At 51.3% G+C, this 22,840-nt stretch overlaps 1 protein-coding gene across 2 annotated transcripts in view; it reads left to right on the forward strand.

Moving 5' to 3' along the window:
• Positions 1-22,840, forward strand: part of LOC119969413 — a 46,758-nt gene that overhangs the window by 21,857 nt on the left and 2,061 nt on the right. The gene's annotated exons all lie outside the window — the stretch shown is intronic.

Raw genomic sequence — 22,840 nt, forward strand, 5'->3', positions numbered from 1 at the left:
GTTTCAGTGAGGAGCTGAAGGAAATTAGGATTAGTAAAAAAATGGTTTTGGGGAATGAATGGGATTGAAGGCGGTAAATCTCCTGGGCCTGATAATCTTAATCTTCCTTTAGGGAGAAGTGGTGGCATGCTGGTATTATCACTGGACTAGAAATCCAGAGACCTAGGATAATGCCCGGGTGACCCAGGTTCAAATCCCACCACAGCAGGTGGTGAAATCTGGGGCGAAATTCTCCGACCCCCAGCAGTGGCAGAGATTCTCCGCCACCCGGGAATTGGCGAGGGTGGGAATCACGCCCCATCGATCAGCGTGAATGCCGCGCCGATCGGCGAGGCCCCTGTGGCGATTCTCCGGCCCGCGATGGGCAGAAGTCCCGCCGCTGACAGGCAGGGGGGTGGGCGCAGGGCGATCAGACAGTCCTGGGGTGGGCGCGGGGTGCTGAGACCCCGGGGGGGTGCCCCCACAGTGGCCAGGCCCGCGATCGGGGCCCCCGATCCGCAGGCGGGCCAATGCCATGGGGGCACTCTCTCCTCCGCCGCCACCACGGCCTCCGCCATGGCGGAAGTGGAAGAGAATCCCCCAGCGTGCATGCGCCGGTGGTGACGTCAGTGGCAGCTGACGCTGACGTCACCACCGGCGCATGTGTGAACCGGCGAAGGCCTTTCGGCCAGCCCCGGCGCCGGGCGGCGGGCCTTAAAGGCCACTGGTGCCGGTTTTGGCGCCAGTCATGGTGCCAACCACTCCGGAGTGGGCCTAGCCCCCAAAGGTGCCACTCCCCTACGCCGGGACCCCCCGTCCTGCCGGGTAGGGGAGAATGCCGCCCCTGAAGTGAATTTAAAAACCCTGGAATTAAAAGTCTAATAATCGAAAATAATTGTCAATTTTTGAAAAACCCATCTGGTTCACTAATGTCGATAAGCGAAGGAAATCTGCCACCCTTATTTGGTCTGGCTTATAGGGGAAATCTGCCACCCTTATTTGGTCTGGCCTATATGTGGCCGACTCTTAACTGCCCCCTCAAGGGCAATTACGAATGGGCAATAAATGCAAGTCCAGCCAGCGATGCCCACATCCCATGAACAAATAAAACAAAAATTTAAAAACTAGAAATAGTACATCCATTTTCCAAAATTCTTTGGACTCTGGAATGGTTCCTACTGGTTGGAGGGTGGCTACTATAACCCCGCAATTCAAAAAGGGAGGTAGAGAGAAAATGGAACGAGACCAGTGAGCTTAATGTCAGTATTAGAGAAGTTGTGCAGTCCATCAAAGATCAAAGATTTCATAGTATTTAGAAAGTGCTATAATCAGACAAAGTCGACATGGATTTATGAAAGGGAAATCATGCTTGATAAATCTATTAGAGTTCTTTGAAGATGTAACTGGTTGAGCAGGGAGCGTCAGTGGATGTGATTTATTTAGCCTTCCAGAAGGCTTTCAACAAGGTCTCACATAGCAGATTTGTTATTAAAGTTAAAACGCATGGGATTGTGGGTAGTGTCTTGAGATAGATAGAAAACTGATTAGCAGGCAGGAAATAAAAAGTTGGAATAAACGGGTCCTTTTCCGATTGGAAGGCAGTTACTAGTGGGGTACTGCAGGGATATGTGCTGGAACCAACTTTTCTTATCATATATTAATGATTCGGACAAGTGGACTAGTTGTATTATCTCCAAATTTGCAAATGATACAAAGTTGGGTGGGAGAGTGAGCTGTGAGGAGGATTCGGAGATACTTCAGAGGGATTTGGACAGGCTAAGTGAGTGGGCATATGTATAATATAGATAAACATGAGGTTATCTGCTTCAAAAGCAAAAATGGCACGGTAGCATAGTGGTTAGCACTTTGGCTTCACAGCGCCAGGGTCCCAGATTTGATTCCGGCTTGGGTCACTGTCTGTGTGGAGTCTGCACATTCTCCCCATGTCTGCGTGGGTTTCCTCCAGGTGCTCTAGTTTCCACCCACTAGTCCCGAATTCTCCCTCTGTGCACCCAAACAGGCGGCGGAATGTGGCGCCTAGGGGATTTTCACAGTAACGTCATTGCAGTGTTAATGTAAGCATACTTGTGACAATAAAGATTATTATTATAAAATAGGAAGGCAGATTATTATTTAGATGGGTGTAAATTAAGAGAGGTGGATACTCGCTGAAAGTAAGTGCGCAGGTACAGCAGGCAGTAAAGAAGGCAAATGGTATGTTGACCTTCAGAGCAAGAGGTTCTGATTACAGGAACATGTTTTACTGCAATTGTATAGGGCATTGGTGAAGCAACGCCTGGAGTATTGTGTGCAGTTTTGGTGTCCTTATCTGAGGAAGGATGTTCTTGTCATGGTGGGAGTGCAGCAAAGATTTCCCAGGCTGATTCCTGAGATGGCAGGACTGTCATACGAGGAGAGACTAAGTTGATTAGGATTATCATCATTGGAGTTTAGAAGAGTGAGAGGGAATCTGATAGAAACATATACAATTCTAACAGGATTAGACAGAGTAGATTCTAGAAAGAATGTTCCTGATGGTGGGGGGAGTCCAAAACTAGGGGTCATAGTTTAAGAATAAGGAATGAACCTTTTAGGATTGAGGTGAGGAAAAGTTTCTTCACCCAGAGAGTGGTGAAGCTGTGGAATACATCAACATAGAAAGTATTTGAGGCCAAATCATTGTGTAATTTCAAGAAGAAAATAGACACAGCTCTTTTAGCTAAAGGGATCAAGGGTAATGAACTTGATGATCAGCCATGATCATAATGAATGTTGGAGCAGATTCGAAGTGCCGAATGGCCTCGTTCTGCTTTTATTTTCTACGTATGTTTCGATGTAGGATAATTCTTTGAATGCATGGTGAACAATGAGGACATGAGTGTAGTGATATGCATAAGCAATTGTACATATAAATATGTTTGGCCTCTGACCACGAGGTAGCAGGCAAATTATACCATGTGACACTTCAAGCTAGAGGGAGTCTGTAGGAGAAGTTGTCGTGATTAGTTGTGTTTCTGATTGTTCCAGTTTGTTAGTATTAGTTTCCAACCCAGTTTGTTATACAATAATAAATTTGACTAGTCTTAAACTAGATGCTCTTTGGTGTGCTGACTCAATCATTGTTCATGCACTAGAACATAACATGGTACCAGAAGTGCTGATCTACAAACTGAAGATCTGAAGTATGAACATTTGAAAGACACAGGGTGGGATTCTGCCATAATCGGCGGGGCAGGCAACTTAGGTGGGAAGAAGTGGCATGAGCCACTACGTAGTCGGGCCGCCCCAAAGGTGCGGAATCCTCCGGAGTGGTCTGCGCCGCACCGGCCAGCGGGCAAGGGGCTTGGCGCCATGCCAACCGGCGCCGAAGGGCCTCCGCCGGCCGGTGCAAGTTGGCGCATGAGCAGGAGTGCCAGGATGTGCTGGCATCATCCAAGCACATGCGCAGAGAGCTTCGTCTCCACATCGGCCATGGCGGAGGACCACAGCAGCCAATGCGGAGGAATAGAGTGCCCCCACTGCACAGGCCCACCCGTGGATCGGTGGGCCCTGATCGCGGGCCAGGCCACCGTGCGGGCACCTCCCGGGGCCAGGTCCCCCCGCGCCCTCCCCCCCCCCCCCCCCGAGGACCCCGGAGGCCACCCGCTCTGCCAGGTCCCGCCGGTAAGTACCTACACTAATTTACGCCGGTGGGACTGGCAAAAAACAGGCGGCCACTCGGCCCATCACTGGCCGGAGAATCTCCGGGGGGGGGGGTGTGCCGCTGCCAGCGGCCGCCGACCGACGCGATGTGATTCCCGCCCCCGCCAAATCCCCGGCATCAGAGAGTCGGCGGGGGCAGGATGCACGCCACCCCCCCACCCCAGCGATTCTCCGACCCAACGGGGGTGGGGGGTTGTCAGAGAATCCTGCCCACAGTCTTCAAATTCGGAAACGGTGCTACAAATAAGAAACAACAAATGGCGAACATTGAAATAAATTTCTCAGAATGTTAAACAGTTAAAAGAAGATAATGGAAAGTTTGAAAACACCTTAGTATCTTCAAATAACTGGTAATGTAGATGGCAATTGGCATGCATTTAAGCAACAGTTCACATTGGCAGCCTTAGGATTACAAGCACAACCAGATGAACTCAAAATAGCGTTATTGCTAACTGCAGCAAGTTCCAAGACGATAGTGATTTACAACACATTTGTTTTTGAAAGGGAAGAAGATGGTAAAGCTTTGATGCTCATTGTACTCTGGAAAAGAACAAATCTTTTGAGCGGTACATGTTTAGAACATGCACACAGACGACAGCGGAGTCCTTTGATAACTTTTTTACCGCCCTCAAGTTGGAAGCACAAACTTGTAAATTTGCAATGTTAAAACCCTGAATGATTCAAAATCAGATTGTCTTCGGAATTAATAATAATAAGGTGCATCACCGTCTCTTATGGGAGAATGAGCTTCAGTTAGATGACGCATTTAAGATTTGCCATGTGAGTCAATTAGCTGTGCAGCATATAAACACATAGAGTGCACAGAGTTTTGATGCGAAAATTGGGAGCGATGCTGTCGACACTGATGTTGTGACGCACTCTAAAGTAAAATGTGGTGTCCGCAGCTGTGGCTATTTTAAACGTTTGCCAGAAGCAGCCACTACGTGTAAAAGATGTGGAAACAGGCACCTACCGAGGCAATGTCCAGCATATGGGAAAACTTGCACAAAGTGCAAAGGCAAAAACCAGAGACACTACCAATGTCAGATGCAAAGTCAAAACTGATTGTTGCAGAAACAGAAAAAGACAAAGTTCCGCAAATGGTAATATATAATCTGAAGGATAGATGGCTGAAAGGTTCATGCTCCAAGTATCATAGTATACAATCAGAGCTAAGCATACCAAATGGTTTGTTAGGAAGACAACAGACAATCATTATTCCACAGTTTCTGCACAATGAAATACTGCAAAAGATTCATAAGCATCACCTTGGGATTGAGAAATGCAAGAGAAGAGCGTGAGATACGGTATACTGGCCAGAAATAAAGATACACAGACAATGGTGGAAAAGTGTACCACTTGTCAATGATACCAATATAGACAAGCAAAGGAACCAATTGGGGATGGGCAAAATTGAATCAATTCCTTGGCAAAATGTGGGAAAGACTTATTCCACCTTGATGGTCAAGAATATTTGCTAATAGTCAAACTACTGTTCAAACTATCCTGAATTGGCGCTGTTGTCAAGCTAATTGTGTTATGCACACAAAAGTTTTTGTGAGGGCCACAAAGAATCCAGCACGAGTTTGTAGACTAGAAAGAAATAACTTTATTTACAATTATATATGTATGTATACACAGCAGCAGTACTCGCTTGCTGCTCACTCCTCTCTCTAGTTGGTTCCATACTGGCCAGCTGTATTTATGCAGGGACTCTCCTAATGATTTCTCCGCCCCCCTCATTGGGGGACCTCATACTCCTAAGGATTCTGGATTGCGATTAGTACCCAGCCAGTGGTAAGCAGGCAGGTTATAATATCCCTCCCCCTCAAAGTCCAAGGAATCCACCGAAGACCCTGGCGAAGGAGGGTGTCGGAATCATTTTGCCACAGGCCGGACACCATTGCACGAGGCGCTGGATCGGGCGGCTTGTAACGAGACGGAGAATGGCGCTTCCGTGATGAACACTGTAACAGTTGTACATCCACGGCCCATGGGACCGAGGACTCCCCCTCTGAGACATCCTGTGTCTCCATCTCGGCGTCGGAGTCCACTGCCTCCGTCATCTCGGCATCCCTATCTCCACGCGGTTTAGCAACGACCTGTGCAGGCTTTGAGTGAGGTGCCAGAGGAAGATTGTGAGGAATACTCTCCACTGTGTCTGGTCTCTGTGGCTGTAGAAGTGAGCTCCGGGGGCAGAGAACCTTTGGAAGAAGTGGCTTTCTGAACCGAGCGTGGTCTACATGCTTGCTCTGGAGACAACCCTGGGCTTCTATCTGGTAAGAGATAGGGCCCGTTCGGTGAAAGGTAACGCCAGGGACCCACTGGGCACCACCAGCAAAATTTTGAACGAGCACTGGGTCACCAGGCGTAAACTGCCGAATCTGCCAATGTCGAGAAAGGCCATGGGGCGCGATTCTCCGCAAATGCGGAAAGTCGTAAAGGCTGCCGTGAAACTGGCCGTGTTGCACGGCAGCCTCCGCGCCCCCTCCCGGGACACAATTCTCCCCCCCCCCCTGGGCGGGGCTAGCAGCGCGGCCCCGCGAAGCACGGCATCGCAGGCTTAGCGACCGTCGCTAAGGGCCACGGCGGCTGACGCGCACGATGACGTCAGCCGCGCATGCGTGGATTGGACGGCTCCAACCCGCGCATACGCAGATTACGTCATCACGCATATGCGTCAAACCCGCGCATGCGCGGGCCGTCAGTGCGCGGGTTTCGGACCCGCTGCCCGCGATCGGTGCCCACCGCGGCCGTGCCAATCGGTGCCATGGTTGTCCGGAACGGCACTTTGCGGCCGTTTTCACGAACAGTGAGAGCAGGTGTGTTTGCGTTCGTGAAAACGGCCGTAAAGGCCTGGGAACTCGGCCCATCGGCCAGGGGAGAATCGCTGTTCGCCGTAAAAAACGGTGAGCAGCGATTCGTGTCGTGGGCCAGCTGTGGGGGGGGGGGGAGAATAGCGGGAGGTCGGGAAAAATGTCGGGAAGGCCCTTCCGCTATTCTCCGACCTGTCGTGGGCAGCGGAGAATCGCGCCCCATGTCCTTGCCGTTCTTAAGTACGGCGCATTTTTGTGTCAATGTCCGGGAAAACCATGCTAAGGCGGGTGCGAAGTCTCCGGTCCATTAGGAGTCCCACAGGAGCTACCCCAGTCACCGCATGTGGAGTGGTCCTATATGAAAACAAAAAACCGAGCCAGTCTCGTGTCCATAGACCCAGAAGGCTGTTTCTTTAGGCTCCGTTTGAATGTCTGTACTGCACGCTCCGCCAACCCATTGGAAGCCGGGTGGAATGGAGCGGTGCCGATATGGTGTCTGCCATTCACCTTCATGAACCTCGCAAACTCCTCACTTGTGAAAGGAGTGCCGTTGTCCATGACCAGCACCTCGGGGAGGCCATGTGTACTGAAAAACAAATGCATCTTCTCTATTGTTGTGCAGGACATTGTGCCTACCACCCTATGCACCTCTAGCCATTTAGACTGGGCATCGATTAATAGAAGGAACATGGATTCTTGAAAAGAGCCGGCGAACTCCGCATACAAGCACGCCCAAGGCCGCCCTGGCCATTCCCAGTGATGTAGGGGCGCGGCCGGCGGAAGCGTCTGATGCTCCTGGCAAATGGAGCAGTTTTGGGCCACCTTCTCAATGCCGGTGTTGAGGCCTGGCCACCAGACATAACTCCGGGCCTACATTTTCATTTTGGTCACACCCGGATGCCCATTGTGCAAGTCCTTTACATCTTGTCCATTTTCCTGGACAATCACACGCGTCCCCCACAAGAAGATACCGTCTTCCACGCTAAATTCTGACAGCTTGGAGTCAAATGCCTGCAACTCACCTGGGAGCTGTCTATGTTGCCCACCATGCAGAGTTATGGGCCGAACCTTTGACAGAACTGGCTCCACCTGGGTCCACTCATGGATCTGTGATTCATGACAGGCAAGAGGTCAATAAAATTCAGGGTTGCAACCACCTCACCAGTCGTGGGGGTCGACATGGGGCCGGTCGACAATGACAATCGTTTCACTGCATTGGCATTCGCTATCTGGGTCACTGGTTTATGCTCCAGAAAATACTTGTATTAGTGGCGGCCATACCCATACTGGTGGAAGCGTTTCACCGCAAAGATCACCGCCAGGCCCTCCTTCTCGATCTGCAAGTACTTCTTTTCCACTGCAGTCAATCTGTGGGAGGCAAAAGCTATCGGCGCTCGGCCCCGTTCTTCATCTTGTGGGACAGGACAGCCCCAATACCTTATGGGGATGCATCACACGTGATGAGCAAAGGTTTCCAGGTTCATAGTGGGTTAGTAACCCAGACGACAATTGCTGTTTTACCAGCCGGAAAACGGTTTCTTGCGGCTGACCCCAAACCCAGGTGTGATTCTTCTTTAGCAGAAGGTGCAAGATTGCCAGATTGGGGAGGAATTCCCAGTAATAGTTTATGAGGCTGAGAAAGGAATGAAGATGCGAAGTGTCAGTCGGGGCAGGGGCCTGTTAAATTGCGCGCACCTTCTCTGCGACGGGATGCAAACCTTCGCGGTCCACCCGATAACTCAGGTAGACTACTTCCATCGCCTGTAAGGCTTTGTACGATGTAAATGGACTCCAGCCTTTGAAAAGCATCTGAGGACAGCCTCCAAATTTTCCAAATGTTCGTGCTGCAAAGTCCCTGTAATCAAAACGTTATCTAAGTAGACAGCGACATGGGGTAAACCTCTAAAGATGCCTCCCATGATGCGTTAAAAGATAACGCAGGCAGAGGATACCCCAGAGAGCAACCATGTATGTTCATACTGCGTGTATTAATAGTTACATATGCCGGGAGGCAGTTTTCAGCTCCAACTGTAGGTAGGTGTGACTCATATCTAATTTCGTGAACGAGAGTCATAGATCATAGAATTTACAGTGCAGAAGGAGGCCATTCGGCCCATCAAGTCTGCACCGGCTCCTGGAAAGAGCACCCAAGGTTAACACCTCTACCCTATCCCCATAACCCAGTAACCCCACCCAACACTAAGGGCAATTTTGGACACTAAGGACAATTTATCATGGCCAATCCACCTAACCTGCACATCTTTGGACTGTGGGAGGAAACCGGAGCACCCGGAGGAAACCCACGCACACACGGGGAGGATGTGCAGACTCCGCACAGACAGTGACCCAAGCCGGAATCGAACCTGGGACCCTGGAGCTGTGAAGCGATTGTGCTATCCACAATGCTACCGTGCTGCCTGCAAGCTTCATGTAGAGATCTTCTATGCGGGGTATGTTATTCTCCAAGTCTGAATAAAGATTATAGACTTCCAGTTAACACAAATACTTTATTCAGAGTGTTCATTCTGTTTCCAGAGCTCAAATAGATGTAATACAGTCAAGAGGTATGACCAGTGAAACTAAGATAAACTGCCTATGCTGAGTTGTCTCTGTGTGCTGCTGCTCACTATCCCTATGCTTCTAAAAGAGGCAGATCCTCCCTTGGTCGGACCCTTTCTACCGGTCTCTGATGCTGCTTTCTTGTGATGCTGTGGCTGTTACATCTGTGCTGTAGTCCCTGGTGTATGTGCAGATGTACAGATCATTACACGGGGCACTGGATATTGGTCGACCCGGGAAGACGTATTCACTAAGTTTATAGTCGCTGCACAAGCAAACTGTGGCGTCTGGTTTCATTACAGGTGCAATTGGCGCTGCCCAGTCAGTGAAACGGACAGGCCTGATAATACCCAAGGACTCCAAATGAGTGAGCTCCCCTTCTACCTTCTCGCGCAAGGAGTAAGGCACTGGCACGCCCGGAAATAGCGCGGCGTGACTCCTGGTTCGACTTGGATATGGGCTACAGCCCCTTTTATTTTCCCCAAACTAGGCTGGAATACATCTGGGTACTGACCGAGCACCTCCGTCAACCCTCCAGAACCTGTTTGAAGAATGTGCTGCCACTGCAGCCGCAAATGGCACAATCAGTCCCGACCCAGCAGGCTGGGACGTGGCCGCACACCATGATAAGTGGGAATGCCTCTCCTGGTGTCCATAAACAATGACCAGCAATGACCAATGGTTCCCCCGTGTAGGTAGCCATCCTGGCCTGTGTTTCAGTTAATGTAAGGGTCTGTATACCCTGCTTGATGTGGTTGAATGTCCTCTGGGCGATCACGAAGACCACTGAGCCACTGTCCAACTCCATCTCAAGCAAATGACCATTGACCCGTATGGTCACCTTAATGGGGGTCACACAGGGAGCTGCCACACAATGCAGCTGCAGGTAGTCATCCTCCGTCTCCACGTCCTCGGGAGTAGTCCCCTCAGGTTCATCCAAATGGAAGGTACGGCCCCTGGGCTGGCCCCAGTTTCTGTCGGGACGACAGCGCCTCTGGCACCCCCAGGAGTGGTGTCCGCGACGGGGCTGGCACCCACAAGTCCGACTGACATGGCTCCTCGTCCATTGGTTCTGAAGAAGTCTCCCTTTGGGAAGGAACATCCGGTGGCCACTGTCGATGACCTGGATGCCGCCCGCCCAAGGTACCGCAGGGATGCGGGGAGACACTTTTGGATGGAAGGGGTTGTGCCCCAAGGCATGCATCTCCATTCCCTGTAGCTCCTGCACTCCCCGTTCTGCGCTCTCTCGGGACAATACTATCTGAATGGCCTGTTGAAAAGTTAATGTTGGCTCGGCTATCAACTTTCTCTGGGTGGCCGCGTTGTTATTACCGCAAACCAAACGGTCACGTAACATTTCTGACAAGGTGGCCGGCTTCCAGCGGGGGAAGAGAGCAGTCGCGGGTGGAGGAGCTCCCGGAGGGGAACAATGTTGCGCGCCGCACCTCGCCGAGAACTTGCAGCCAAGCGTGCAAATTCACCCGTTTGGGGCCCCCCGCAACAAAAGAGTGGGGACGAAGAAAAACGCGGACTCCAAAGCTCAGGAGCAGAGCAATCCAGCGGCAGACCCCCCCCCTGCCCCACGCACGGCAGCAGAGCGTAGGGCAGGACGAGCAGTGGCCGGACCAAAACGGGGCCCGAGCCAGTAGGAACGACCGACAACGCCCCCCCCGCGGCAGGAGAGCGCAGGGTAAGATGAGCGGCGGGCCAGACCAAGGCAGGGACCAAAGTGGGGACCAAGCCAGCAGCAAGGACCGCGCCATCCCCCGGCGGCGACCACCACGAGGCAGGAACGAAGAGGGACTTCCAGCCAGAAGCCTCTCTCTCTCTCTATCGACCATGGGTGAGTGAGGGAAAAGATAAAAGAACCTCCCCTTTTGCAAAAACAAAACTTTGAAAAGAGAACTTTTAAAGAGAAAGAAATGTTTTCACTTTTTTTCACTTTTTGAAAAAAAAAATCTCTTGAAAAGAATTTTATTTTTAAAAAAGTGGTATAGGAGAGAAGGGGGGAAAGAAAAAGGGGGGGGAAAGGGGGAAAAGAAGGAAAAAAATAAAGGGAGGGGAAAAAAAGGGGGGGAAAAATGCCAGAAGGGAGCCAAAGCAGAGGGAGAAGGGGCACCAAGAGCAGAAGGGGCAATGTGCGAGCCCGTTCAGACGCGCTAATCAGCGCACGAAGCAGCGAAACGGAAGGTTCGCCTCAACAAAAAAAACGGGGCAGGCAAGAGCATTTTCCCCCTGGGCCAGAGAGGAATTGGAACTGGAAGGCAGCCTTTTCCGAGACGCTGAGGGAACATCAGCAGGAAAACAAGGCAGAGGTTAGGGCAGACATAAAGGCCGCAGTGCAGGCAGCAATGGCCAAGGCCCTGGCCGAGGTGCAGCTCGCCCTGGGCAGAGCAGAGGAGAAACTGGAATCCCTAGAGGAAAAACTGGAAGCCCAAGAGGCGACCATTAAGGAGCTGGAGAAAGCCGCGACTGACATGAGCGACCGGATCATGAGGTGGCGATACTGGGCACAACACAGGAGATCCTGAAGGGCAGAGTGGACGATCAGGAAAACTGCTCGAAAAGGCAAAATGTCAGGATAGTAGGCCTACCGGAGGGGATCAAGGGTAGAAACCCTACAGCATACATGGCCGAGATGCTGGACAACTTAGTGGGGAGGAAAACCTTCCCCAACTCACCAGAAATGGACAGAGCACACCGGCCGCTTCGCCCAAAGCCCAAAGCAGGGGACCACCCGAGAACAGTTATAGCTAAACTGCACCGGTACCAAGACAGGGAACCAATCCTGCACTGGGCCAGGAAAATTAGAACCTGCAAATGGGAAGGCCACTCCATTAGAATTTCCGAGGGCATTGGGGCAGACCTAGCCAGGAGACGAGTCAAATTCAATAGAGCGAAAGCAGCTCTTCACAAAAAAGAAGTGCGTTTTGGTATGCCGGACCCAGCAAAACTCTGGGTCACATACCAAGAAAGAGAATACTTCTTCACAACCCCCACCGAAGCAAATAAGTTTGTCGAGGAACAGGGGCAGGAAAACCAGCAGCTAGGGTAGAAATAAGGGGCCGCTGGCAAGGGGCAACAACACGCCGACGGGGAGGGGGGTGAGGCAACGCCAGCCCCCCCCCCCCCCCCCACCCCCCGGCCCCTGCCCCCGCCACGGCAAGCGCACCCTGAACAAAAAGCAAACCAACTGCCCGAGGGACCGCTTCAGGTGGGAGACCAGGCCCCAGCACGAGGGAACGAGAGTAACGGAGAAGGGAGAGCAAGCCAAGAGGAGTACAGGGTAGGATGGGGGACGAGCGGGCAGAAAACCGCAGAGGCTGGGCAGGGGAGAAGCAAGACAGTATTTCCCGAGAGGGGGGCCACCGCACTAGCAGGAAAGCTAGTGCCGGGGACATGCAACAAAGCAGGGCCACAGCGTGCCCCCAACAGGGGGAAGGCTCCAGGCAGGGGGTGGGGGGGGGGGGGGGGGGCGGAACCACTTAACAAAGGCGGGAGAGCAAACGGGGATAGGAACAGGGGAAAGAGGGACAAAGGAGGGGTATACGGGAAAGGGGGGAAAAAGGGGGTGAAAGGAGAGACCAGGGAGGAGACACAGGGAGGGACAGACCGTTGGGGGGGGGGGGGGGGAAACGACACAGGGAAGGAGGGACAAACAAATAGCAATTGGGCTAGAAAGGGCTTGAAACAAGGAATCGCTGCAAGCACCCACCCAGTACGGTCTTTGGGCGAAGGGAGACCCCAGAGTGCAGGGGTCTGCCCGCATGGCGGACGCACAGTGGGCGGCCATGTCGGGTGCCCTCTGCACAAAGGGAAACCCCGGAGGGCTGGGACGCGTCCACCAGGTAAGTATGGTTAATCCCACAGGAGCGAGGGGACCGATGCACCCACCAGGATAGTCACCTGGAACGTAAAGGGACTCAACGGCCCAGTGAAAAGATCCAGAGTCCTCACCCACCTAAGAAATATGAGGGCCAACATAGTCTTCCTTCAAGAGGCACACCTGAGAGAGCAGGACCGACTGCGGGGAAGAAAGGGCTGGGTGGGACAAACCTACCATTCCTGCTATGGGGCAAGGGCCAGGGGAGTGGCAATACTGATCAGCAAGAAGACGATGTATACGGTGACAAAGACTGTTACAGACCCAGGGGGACGGTACGTCATGATCAGAGGGGCCCTGGGTGGGGCACGGTAGTGCTAGTTAACGTGTACGCGCCCAACTGGGACGGCACGAGATTCATCAAAAAGACCATGGCAGAAATCCCCAACACAGCGACACACCGACTAACCTGACTAACCGACTAAGAAGACCATGGCAGAAATTCCTGGCATCTCGATGCACCAACAAATCAACTGTGCACAGGATCCAATGACAGACAGATCAAACCCCAAAAATGGGGAAAACCTCAAGCATGGGAGCGGTGGACTCCTGGAGGTTCACCCACACAGGGGAGCAGGAGTTCTCCTTCTTCTCCCCAGTACACGATGTATACACCAGAATTGACTTCTTTGTCGTGGGGAAAACGGTGCTTCCGGGGATAGACAAAGTGACCACTAGCACTAGCACTGGGAGAGATCATGGAGAGCATTAGCTCTATGCTGGCGGGGAAGGCGCCAGGACCAGATGAGTTCCCGGCTCACTACTACAAAACATTTGTGACAGCATTGGCCCCGTACCTGCGGGAGATGTTCACAGACTCGGTAGCTAGGGGCACACTGCCACCCACGCTAGCACAGGCCTCAATCTCGCTGATACCTAAGAAAGACAAAGACCCAACGGAATGTGGGTCATACAGACCCATCTCACTGCTGGACGCAGATGCCAAAATACTGGCCAAAGTCCTAGCCAAAAGGCTAGAAGACTGTGTACCAGAGGTGGCCGCAGAGGACCAGACGGGCTTTGTCAAAGGTAGACAGCTTACCTTGAATATCAGGCGCCTGCTGAACGTGATAATGACCCCCTCCGGGGAGAGAACACCATAGGTGATCATCTCCCTAGATGCAGAAAAGGCATCGACAGAGTTGAATGAAAATACCTCATAGAGGTACTGGAGCGGTTCGGACTTGGAACAGGGTTCACCTCCTGGGTAAAGCTCCTATACAACGCTCCCATTGCGAGCGTACGGGCCAACAACACCAACTCTCGATACTTCCAGCTGCACAGGGGCACCAGACAAGGATGCCCAGTGTCCCCGCTGCTGTTCGCTCGAGTGATCGAACCACTAGCAAACACGCTCAGCAGCAAAAAGCTGGAGGGGAATCCGAAGGGGCGGCAGAGAGCACAGAGTCTCACTCTATGCAGATGACCTGCTCCTCTACATTTCAGACCCACAAAGCAGCATGGACGGAATCATCACGCTCCTGAAAGAGTTTGCCGCCTTTTCGGGCTACAATCCCAGCATGAGCAAACGAGAGATCTTCCCGGTACACTCACAAGGAGGGGGGGGGGGGGTCAGCACTAACAGGACTGCTGTTTAAACAAGCCCGACACAAATTCCGCTACCTGGGGATCCAAATAGCCCATGACTAGAAAGGGATCCACAAATGGAACCTCACCAGTCTGACGGAGGATGTAAAAAAGGATACAAAGATGGAACACACTCCCACTCTCCCTCGCGGGGAGAGTCCAGACGATCAAAATGAACATACTGCCCAGGTACCTCTTCCTACTCAGATCCGTTCCGATCTACATCCCCAAGGCCTTTTACAAAGCATTGGACAAACTATTCATGGCATTCTTGTGGGGGGGTGGGGGGGAGGGGGGGGGGGGGGGGGGGGTATGAAAGCTAGGACCCCAAAGAAGATCCTGCAAAAAACAAAATCCAGGGGGGGGGCTAGCCCTTCCAAACTCTACCAATGGGCAGCAATGGCCGAGCGAATAAGGGGATGGATCAAGAGCCAGAAGCTGAGTGGGTGCACGCAGAAGTGGCCTCCTGCATGGGGACTTCCCTCCGGGTCCTCGCCATGGCAGCACTCCTATCCCCACCCAAAAACACTCCAGCAGCCCGGTGGTGATAGCCAACCTCCAGTCCTGGAACCAACTACGGCAGCAATTTGGCCTGACCAAAATGTCGGACAAAGCTCCCACCTGCAACAACCATAGGTTCACACCAGCATTGACTGACGCCACCTTCAAAAGGTGGGGTCAGGGCGGATGGACACTGACAGTCAGGGACCTATACACAGACGGCAGGATCACAACACTGCAACACTGGATGAACTGACAGAGAAATTCCAGCGAGCCAGGGGGAATGAGCTAAGGTATCTACAACTCAAAAACTTCCTCCGAAAGGAGACAAGGACATACCCACAACAGCCATGACAGACATTACTGGAAGAGTTACTGGACGCAAGCACACAGATAAAGGAAACTGTCGCGACATGTATGACCGACTGGTAGAGAGGGCCGACACCGTGCTGGACGCAACAAGAAAGAAATGGGAGGAGGACCTGGGGATTGAAATAGGGTGAGGACTCTGGAGCGAAGCACTGCACAGGGTCAACTCCACCTCCACCTGCGCAAGGCTCAGTCTGACGCAATTAAAAGTGGTAGAAAGAGCCAACTTAACAAGAACCCGTGTGAGTAGGTTTTTCCCAGAGGTGGAGGATAGATGTGAACGGTGCCAAGGAGGCCCCGCCAACCATGCCCACATGTTCTGGTCTTGCCCCAGACTTGCGGGGTACTGGACAGCCTTCTTCGAGGCAATGTCCAAAGTGGTAGGGATGAGGGTGGAGCCATGCCCGAAAGTGGCGGTCTTCGGGGTTTCAGACCAGCCACATCTATTCCTGGGGAAGAGGGCGGACGCCCTTGCCTTTGCCTCCCTGATCGCCCACCGTAGAATCGTGTTCTGCTGGCGGTCAGCAGCACCACCGAAAGCTGCAGACTGGCTGTCCGACCTCTTGGAATCTCTCCAAATGGAGAAAATCAAATTCGGCATCTGAGGGTCAGACGACGGCTTCCACAGAACGTGGGAGCCATTCACCCAATTGTTCAGGGACCTGTTTGTGGCCAACGAATAAGCAGAAGAATAGCCAGGTAGCCAAAAATCAGGGGAAAGTAGCCAAAGCATGAGATAGAAAGATAGACCGGGAGAGGGGGGAGACAGCTAAACCTAAGAAGAAAGAAAGGTGAACCACAGGAGAGAGGAGTGGGGGGGGGGGGGGGGGGGGGAGAGGGAAGGGACAGGGAACAAGAGAGGAGAACCAGGGAGGTGGGGGGGAGGCAGGGAAATGACAGCCGGAAGAAGGACACTGGATACAATAACAAACTTGGCATCTCCAGGAACAGAGAACAAGAAGAATACAGGCGAAAGATGGGAGGAACGGCTGAAGCGGAGGTGTGCGCAAGACGACAAAGGCAGCGAGATCCGTCCGGGAGAAGCAAGTGACAACATCAACGACAAACCCATTCGAGTATTGCCGCCTGTATTTGTTTCTCCGGCACCCAAATGTATATTTACCTCCCCAGTCTCCACTCCGCCTTCCACCCCCCTTCCACAAACAGTCACCTACTTATGTGTTGTAAATAATTTTGCCAGTTGTACAGAGTTCCTGCTGGTGCACAATACCCTACCAGTTATTCTATTTCATTTTTTATTTTATATTTTTATTATTACTTTTTTTTTGGTATATTTGGGTGTGCCCTTCTCTTCTATAAATGTATATAGATATATATTTCTTATTCTGTGTACATAACGGTAAATATACTTTGTTCAAAAACCCAATAAAAACATTTACAAAAATAAACATTTCCAAATGGAGAAAATCAAATTCGGCATCTGAGGGTCAGACGACGGCTTCCACAGAACGTGGGAGCCATTCACCCAATTGTTCCAGGACCTGTTTGTGGCCAACGAATAAGCAGAAGAATAGCCTGGTAGCCAAAAATCAGGGGAAAGTAGCCAAAGCATGAGACAGAAAGATAGACCGGGAGAGGGAGGAGACAGCTAAACCTAAGAGGAAAGCACGGTAGCATGGTGGTTAGCATAAATGCTTCACAGCTCCAGGGTCCCAGGTTCGATTCCCGGCTGGGTCACTGTCTGTGCGGAGTCTGCACGTCCTCCCTGTGTGTGCGTGGGTTTCCTCCGGGTGCTCCGGTTTCCTCCCACAGTCCAAAGATGTGCAAGTTAGGTGGATTGAACATGATAAATTGCCCGTAGTGTCTTAAAAGTAAGGTTAAGGGGGGGGGGGGGGGGGGTTGTTGGGTAACGGGTATAGGGTGGATACGTGGGTTTGAGTAGGGTGATCATTGCTCGGCACAACATCGAGGGCCGAAGGGCCTGTTCTGTGCTGTACTGTTCTATGTTCTATGACAAAGTCTCACCATAATCACGGTACTCCGCAATCCTGCTTGGCCTGGATAGAAGCTCTGCAAGGGATTCTCCTGGGGTCCTCTCAGCGGTATTAAACCGGTACCGCTGGACTACTATGGACGGGGTTGGGTTAAAATGTTGCCCCGCTAAGGTCATAAGCTCATCAAATGTCTTGGTGTCTGGCAAAGCTGGGTACATAAGGCTCCTACTCACCCCAAACATATGCGGGCCGCAGGCAGTGAGCAAAATGACCACCTGCCGCTCGTTTTTGGCGATGTTGTTTGCCCGGAAATAGTAATGCATCCGTTGTGTGTAGTGGTTTGAAATTTCCAGCGCAGCATCAAAGACATCCAAACGTCCATAAAGAGCCATGGTGTAACAGGAAAAAAACTTTCAACCTATGTGCAACAAAAATCCAGGGAGATAGCTTCAGCAGCGTAGACAGCTATCCACTTTAACCCTCATCATCAGTTTTGTAAAGGCCACTTTGGGGAGTCCTGCCAGTGTCAAAGCAGTCAGAGATAACTTACAGAGGAGGTAATAATGTAGCCAGGAGATGAAGGAAAGTTAAAAACTTTAATGTTTGATCCTTTGGTAGGATTCCTTGGGGTCCAGAAGGAGCAGGTCTGTTCTTCTGGGCGCTTAGAATCCTGGCCTGGCTTTCACTCTCCCTTTCTGCTTTGCCATCAGTTTAGGAACACCTCCCTAGGACTTTCCTTGGATTCCCAAATGTGGCCAGTTTCCACTGTAATTCCATCCCCTACTCACTGACCTTGTTGCCATTGAATCAACTTTAAGTGGGAGACTAACATCAAATATTACATTTGGACTCAGATGTTTAAATTGAACAGGACTCACTTTCTTCAAAATGTCTGTGTGTGTTGTGCCTCATGTCTCAGGCACACCAATCCCACCTTTCCATTAAAATTACACCCAATTTTTAAAGATAATTTTTTAATCCTGGGAGTGTATGTTGGGGAGGTTGTGTCGCGGGTGGTTTCATACGGGTTGGTTGGGGGTGGGGGTTGTAAGTTTTGAGAAAAATGTTGCCAATGGATTGTGAACCTTCCTGTATTTCCTGACATTTTTGACTGTGGGGAGAGGTACATTCTTAGGAAAAGGAAGGGGGTATGACAGCCCGAACCGAAATACATCTTTCCTGGGTCAACATAGGCAGATCGGTCAAGAGAAAAAAGTAATTGACAGCCATGGTCATGTTGATATACAGCAACATGGAAATCCTGATGTTTATGATTGGCTGCAGGTCTTCTTGAAGCAGATGGCAAAGGTCAGCATTCAAAGAGCATCCCTTACACATGGTTAAAGAGCCATGTCTGGGATGGCAGGTGAATCGTGTAGCAACTAAGTGGATGCAGGGACTTTGCTCAGAATTTGATCAGGTCTTTGGTGATGAATTAGGAGGTAGAAGGCTGGCAAAATTGTGTAAGAATGCATTGGAGAAGGGGTGCCTGACATCTCCCTGCCTCTATGCCATTTTGCTGGCAGCAGAGATGTTGGCAAATGTGTAAAAACAACAATGTTGAAGCTGTTTCTGAACTAACTTTTGTGAATAAATTTGCACAATGAATGATCATATCCTGCATTTTGGTTGACAAAGCACAGGGCTTGTTAAAAATTCCTGCAAAGAATTCAAGCACATTTCACACCAGGCAGCTGGTAAGTATGTCCAGTAATTGCAGCCTGATCAGGCAACTGCCATTTTATGAACAAAAATATCCTGGGCAAAATGTTACATGGAATCTACTTGCCTCAGCAATTTTCACTCCAAGAGCTATCAGTCCATTTCTGTAATATAGGTCTTATTCTACGTACTTTGTAATGTTGGCTCTTTGTTTTTTGTTCTTTGTTCTTATCATGAATCATTGTACTCAACAAAATAAGCAATAGAATGAAATATGTATTTTATCAATTAGTTAGATTTTGCCAAAGTAAGACAACAAGACTTGCCCTGGCATATTGAAGCTTTTAAAACAAATTGTTTGCCATTTCTGAGACCTGAGTTGACGAGGCAAGTGCTGGTGATCTCCTGAGCCAATCAGATTGGAGGATTGCGAGATTAACCTCATGGAGGGGCGACAGCAGTGGTGTAATAGTATTGTCACTGGACTAATAATTCAGAGACGCAGGATAATGATCTGGGACCAGGGTTTTGTGTCCCACCACAAAATTATAAGTCAATTAAAATATGAAATTAAAAGACGAATGATGATCATGAAATCTTCCGCTGGCGGCCATGGAGTAAGTGGTCGCACATTTTGCAGCTCCTGCTCGAGGCGGTTTTTCCGTCCTTTTCCCCGTTTGTTGGGCGGATGTTTTGATGGAAAAAGGTGTAGAGGAGGTAGAGGAGAGTAAAACTCCACGGTGGTGTCGGTGGGTGGATCTGCGGACCAGAAGTGGGTCGAGAAGGAAGGAGCTGGTGGAGCAAGAAATTCTTTGTGCACCACATGTGACTATGGACAAGGTAAAGGGGCGGCTCTACCAGCCTGGTGGTCTATGGAGCAGCTGGTGGATTTCTTGAATGAGAAGTTCAGCCAACAGAGAAGGCAAGCTCAGGAGGAAATAGCTAAGGTGGTAGAACTGCTGAAAGCAAGAATCGAGCGGTGGAGCAGAGGCTGGAGACCCAGGGCCAGACGATCCAGAAAGTGGAGGAGGAGGTGGGGGATGACACGGAGCATCTTACCTCTTTGGCCGGATGGTGAGGGAGACACAGAAGAGGCTGAAGGAGAAGGTGGAGGATCAGGAGAACTGCTCCCGGAGACAATATTTAAGAATTGTTGGGATGCCAGGGGGTATCGAGGGAGCGGACACTGGCTTATATGTAGTCAAAATACTGGAGCAGCTGATGGTTGGAGAGGGGGCCTTTGACTGGGTACTGCAGGTCAACGGGCACACAGGGCGCTGATGAGGTAGCCGCAGGCGAACGAGTCGCCAAGGTTGATGGCTCAATCGAGGCTACATTGATTCCATGATAACCTGGGCAATGTCGCTGACGTTTCCAGCCATGGCTTGCTGTGACTGGGCCACGCTGTGATTTCCAGGTGGCTCTGGCGCATGGTTGCCTGTTTCACAGGTAACTCTGCTCTGTGCCTCAGCCAGCGCCCGCACAGCATGCCACAGTCCCTGGACACGCTGATCCACAGCCAAAACTGTCGCCCCCAGTGCCTCCACCTTGGATGCCACCCATGCGGTGTTGGCCTGGGTGGCACACATTGTCGGCATCTCCACCTGCTGTGGCACGTGGTCTGACTCCCCCAACTGTGCCTGCAGGGACTGAAGGCTTGCCAACAACCCATCACGTAGTCGCTGGCTCTGTGACTGCATCTCCATGATTGATTGGACTGTCTGTTCCAGAAGCCCGAAACCCATCTGGACTGCAACTAGTTCCAGGGGTCGTCCTGCCGTCCGACTGTCTGCCCCCTCGGGTGTTCCCACCGCCACCTGCTGTACCGGATCATTTGTATGGTGCGCACTAGATAGGGTCCCAGGAGCCCCTTATTAAAGTGCCCAACTGAGGTTGAGTGTCTCTGGGATGGTGGAGGGTGTTTGGATGGGAAATCTGTGTCATCCTCTGACTTGAGCTCTGGGATCTCCTGATTCTCGGGTGTAGGGCTGCCATATGAGCTGCTTTCATCTTTGCTCGGATCATAGGCGGGGGGGGGAGGGGCCTCTGGCTGTGGCACTTGCTGGGGGTGGGGGATGCCAGATGGACCTACCCCATCACCAGCAGGTCCTGCAAGACACAAGACAAGACGCATGATTAGACAGGGGTGTGTGGGGTGGTGAGCGTGTGGGTGGGGTTGGGTAGTGGTGAGAATGGGGATGGGGTAGTGTTGGGTGAAGGTGGTGTTGGGCGGTGTTGACACACGTGTCATGGGGAAACGCAAATTAGCGGAGTCTCACTTCCTCGCCTGCGGCCAAATTCCACCTCGCCGACCTCCCTTTCCTCTGGGCCACCGACCATGTCCAGGGCCTTCTGCTCAGCCACAGTAAGAGGCTGCAAGTCCGATGGTCACCCTCCTGTCTTCTCCCGGGCCTGGCGGTTATGAGGGGGCCTTCTCCTTGGGGGGGGGGGGGGGGGGGGGGGGGGAGAGACAGAAAACAACATTGGTAGACAGTCCGACGCAAGCAGCCCAGGGGTAGCTAATGGTCTTAGTGGCCATGGCACCCAGCCATGGCTGCCGGTATGGATACCGGCTTGTGGTGCAGGGTAGTATTTCACATATTCTCCGGGTGGGGGAGGGGTGGTATCGGGTTACGGGTGTGTGGGACAGGGGTTGGTGCCAGAGGCATGGTGCTGCCTACTCACCCAGGCTGCCCTGAGGTGGTCATACAGTTTTTTGTGGCACTGCTGGCCAGTCCGGACGATAATGCCTATGGCGTAACCGCCTCTGCCACCTGTGCCCATGCACGGCAAACGGCAGCTGGCAGCCTCCTTCATGGGATGAGGTACAGGGTCATCCTCCTCCACGGCATCCAGGATGCTGCTCACCTTACTGCCATCTTGTTGCTGGTCAGCTTCCTGAGTATCTATCGTGAAACCGGCGAATCCTGCAACGTTTCTGATTCAAATTGATTGTGTTCCACATGACGCCGGTGCTAGCCCCTTAGCAGTAGCGGAATCAGTCCAAGTGAGGCACCATTTTGCTGTCGTGAAAGTCCACGAATTCTGCGTCCCTCTGTCTCATATCTAACAGTGCAGTTGTGCCTCCCTGGGCTAGTGCACTCTCAATTCTAGCCCCACTTGACCCGGAGTCATAACGCAATTGAAATTAATAAATCATTCTCAGAAAAATACCCAAAGTCTTTGGTCTTTGGCAAACAAAGAGGGGAAAAGAGGGGAGTTAAATAATAAGTCAAACAGAGAAAAGACTTTAACCAAAGAGGAAATGTTGGAAATCTCAGCAGGTCTGGCAGTATCTGGAGGGAGAGAAAGGAGCTAATGTTTCAAGTCCAGATGACCCTTTGTCAAAGCTAAAAGGCAGAGAAACTGGGAAATATTTATACTGTAGATTGAGAATGAAAGATGGCATAGCCACAGGAACCTAGGGAAACCCAAATAAAAGTCTTTGTTTCAGATGGTCTTCTAATAGCACACCTTCCTTCAATCTAGGCTTTCAATTCAAGTTTTTCTTTGCTTTCAGTCTATAATGGTTTTCACTGTAGATGCATTCAGATTCCCTGTACAACTTAGCAGCTTTTCTGGAGAAAATACAAGCGAGAAAAGGAGCAGATTTTTCCTTCTGAACATCCAGGACTCCAACTGTCCTTCCTTGGTTCTCTGAAAAATATTATTCCATTCAGGCAGGATACAATCATTCCCTGTTACCGTGCAAAATACAGCCTTTTTGCTAATTCATTGGCCACCAGCCAACCAATTGAACTGAGTCCCACTGACCTCTCGTGTGCCGAAAAGTCTGAGTTCCGCTGTCCTAAAGCTAGCACAGTATT

The sequence above is a fragment of the Scyliorhinus canicula genome, chromosome 7 (genome assembly GCF_902713615.1).
Source record: "Scyliorhinus canicula chromosome 7, sScyCan1.1, whole genome shotgun sequence".
Classification (NCBI taxonomy): Eukaryota; Metazoa; Chordata; class Chondrichthyes; order Carcharhiniformes; family Scyliorhinidae; genus Scyliorhinus; species Scyliorhinus canicula.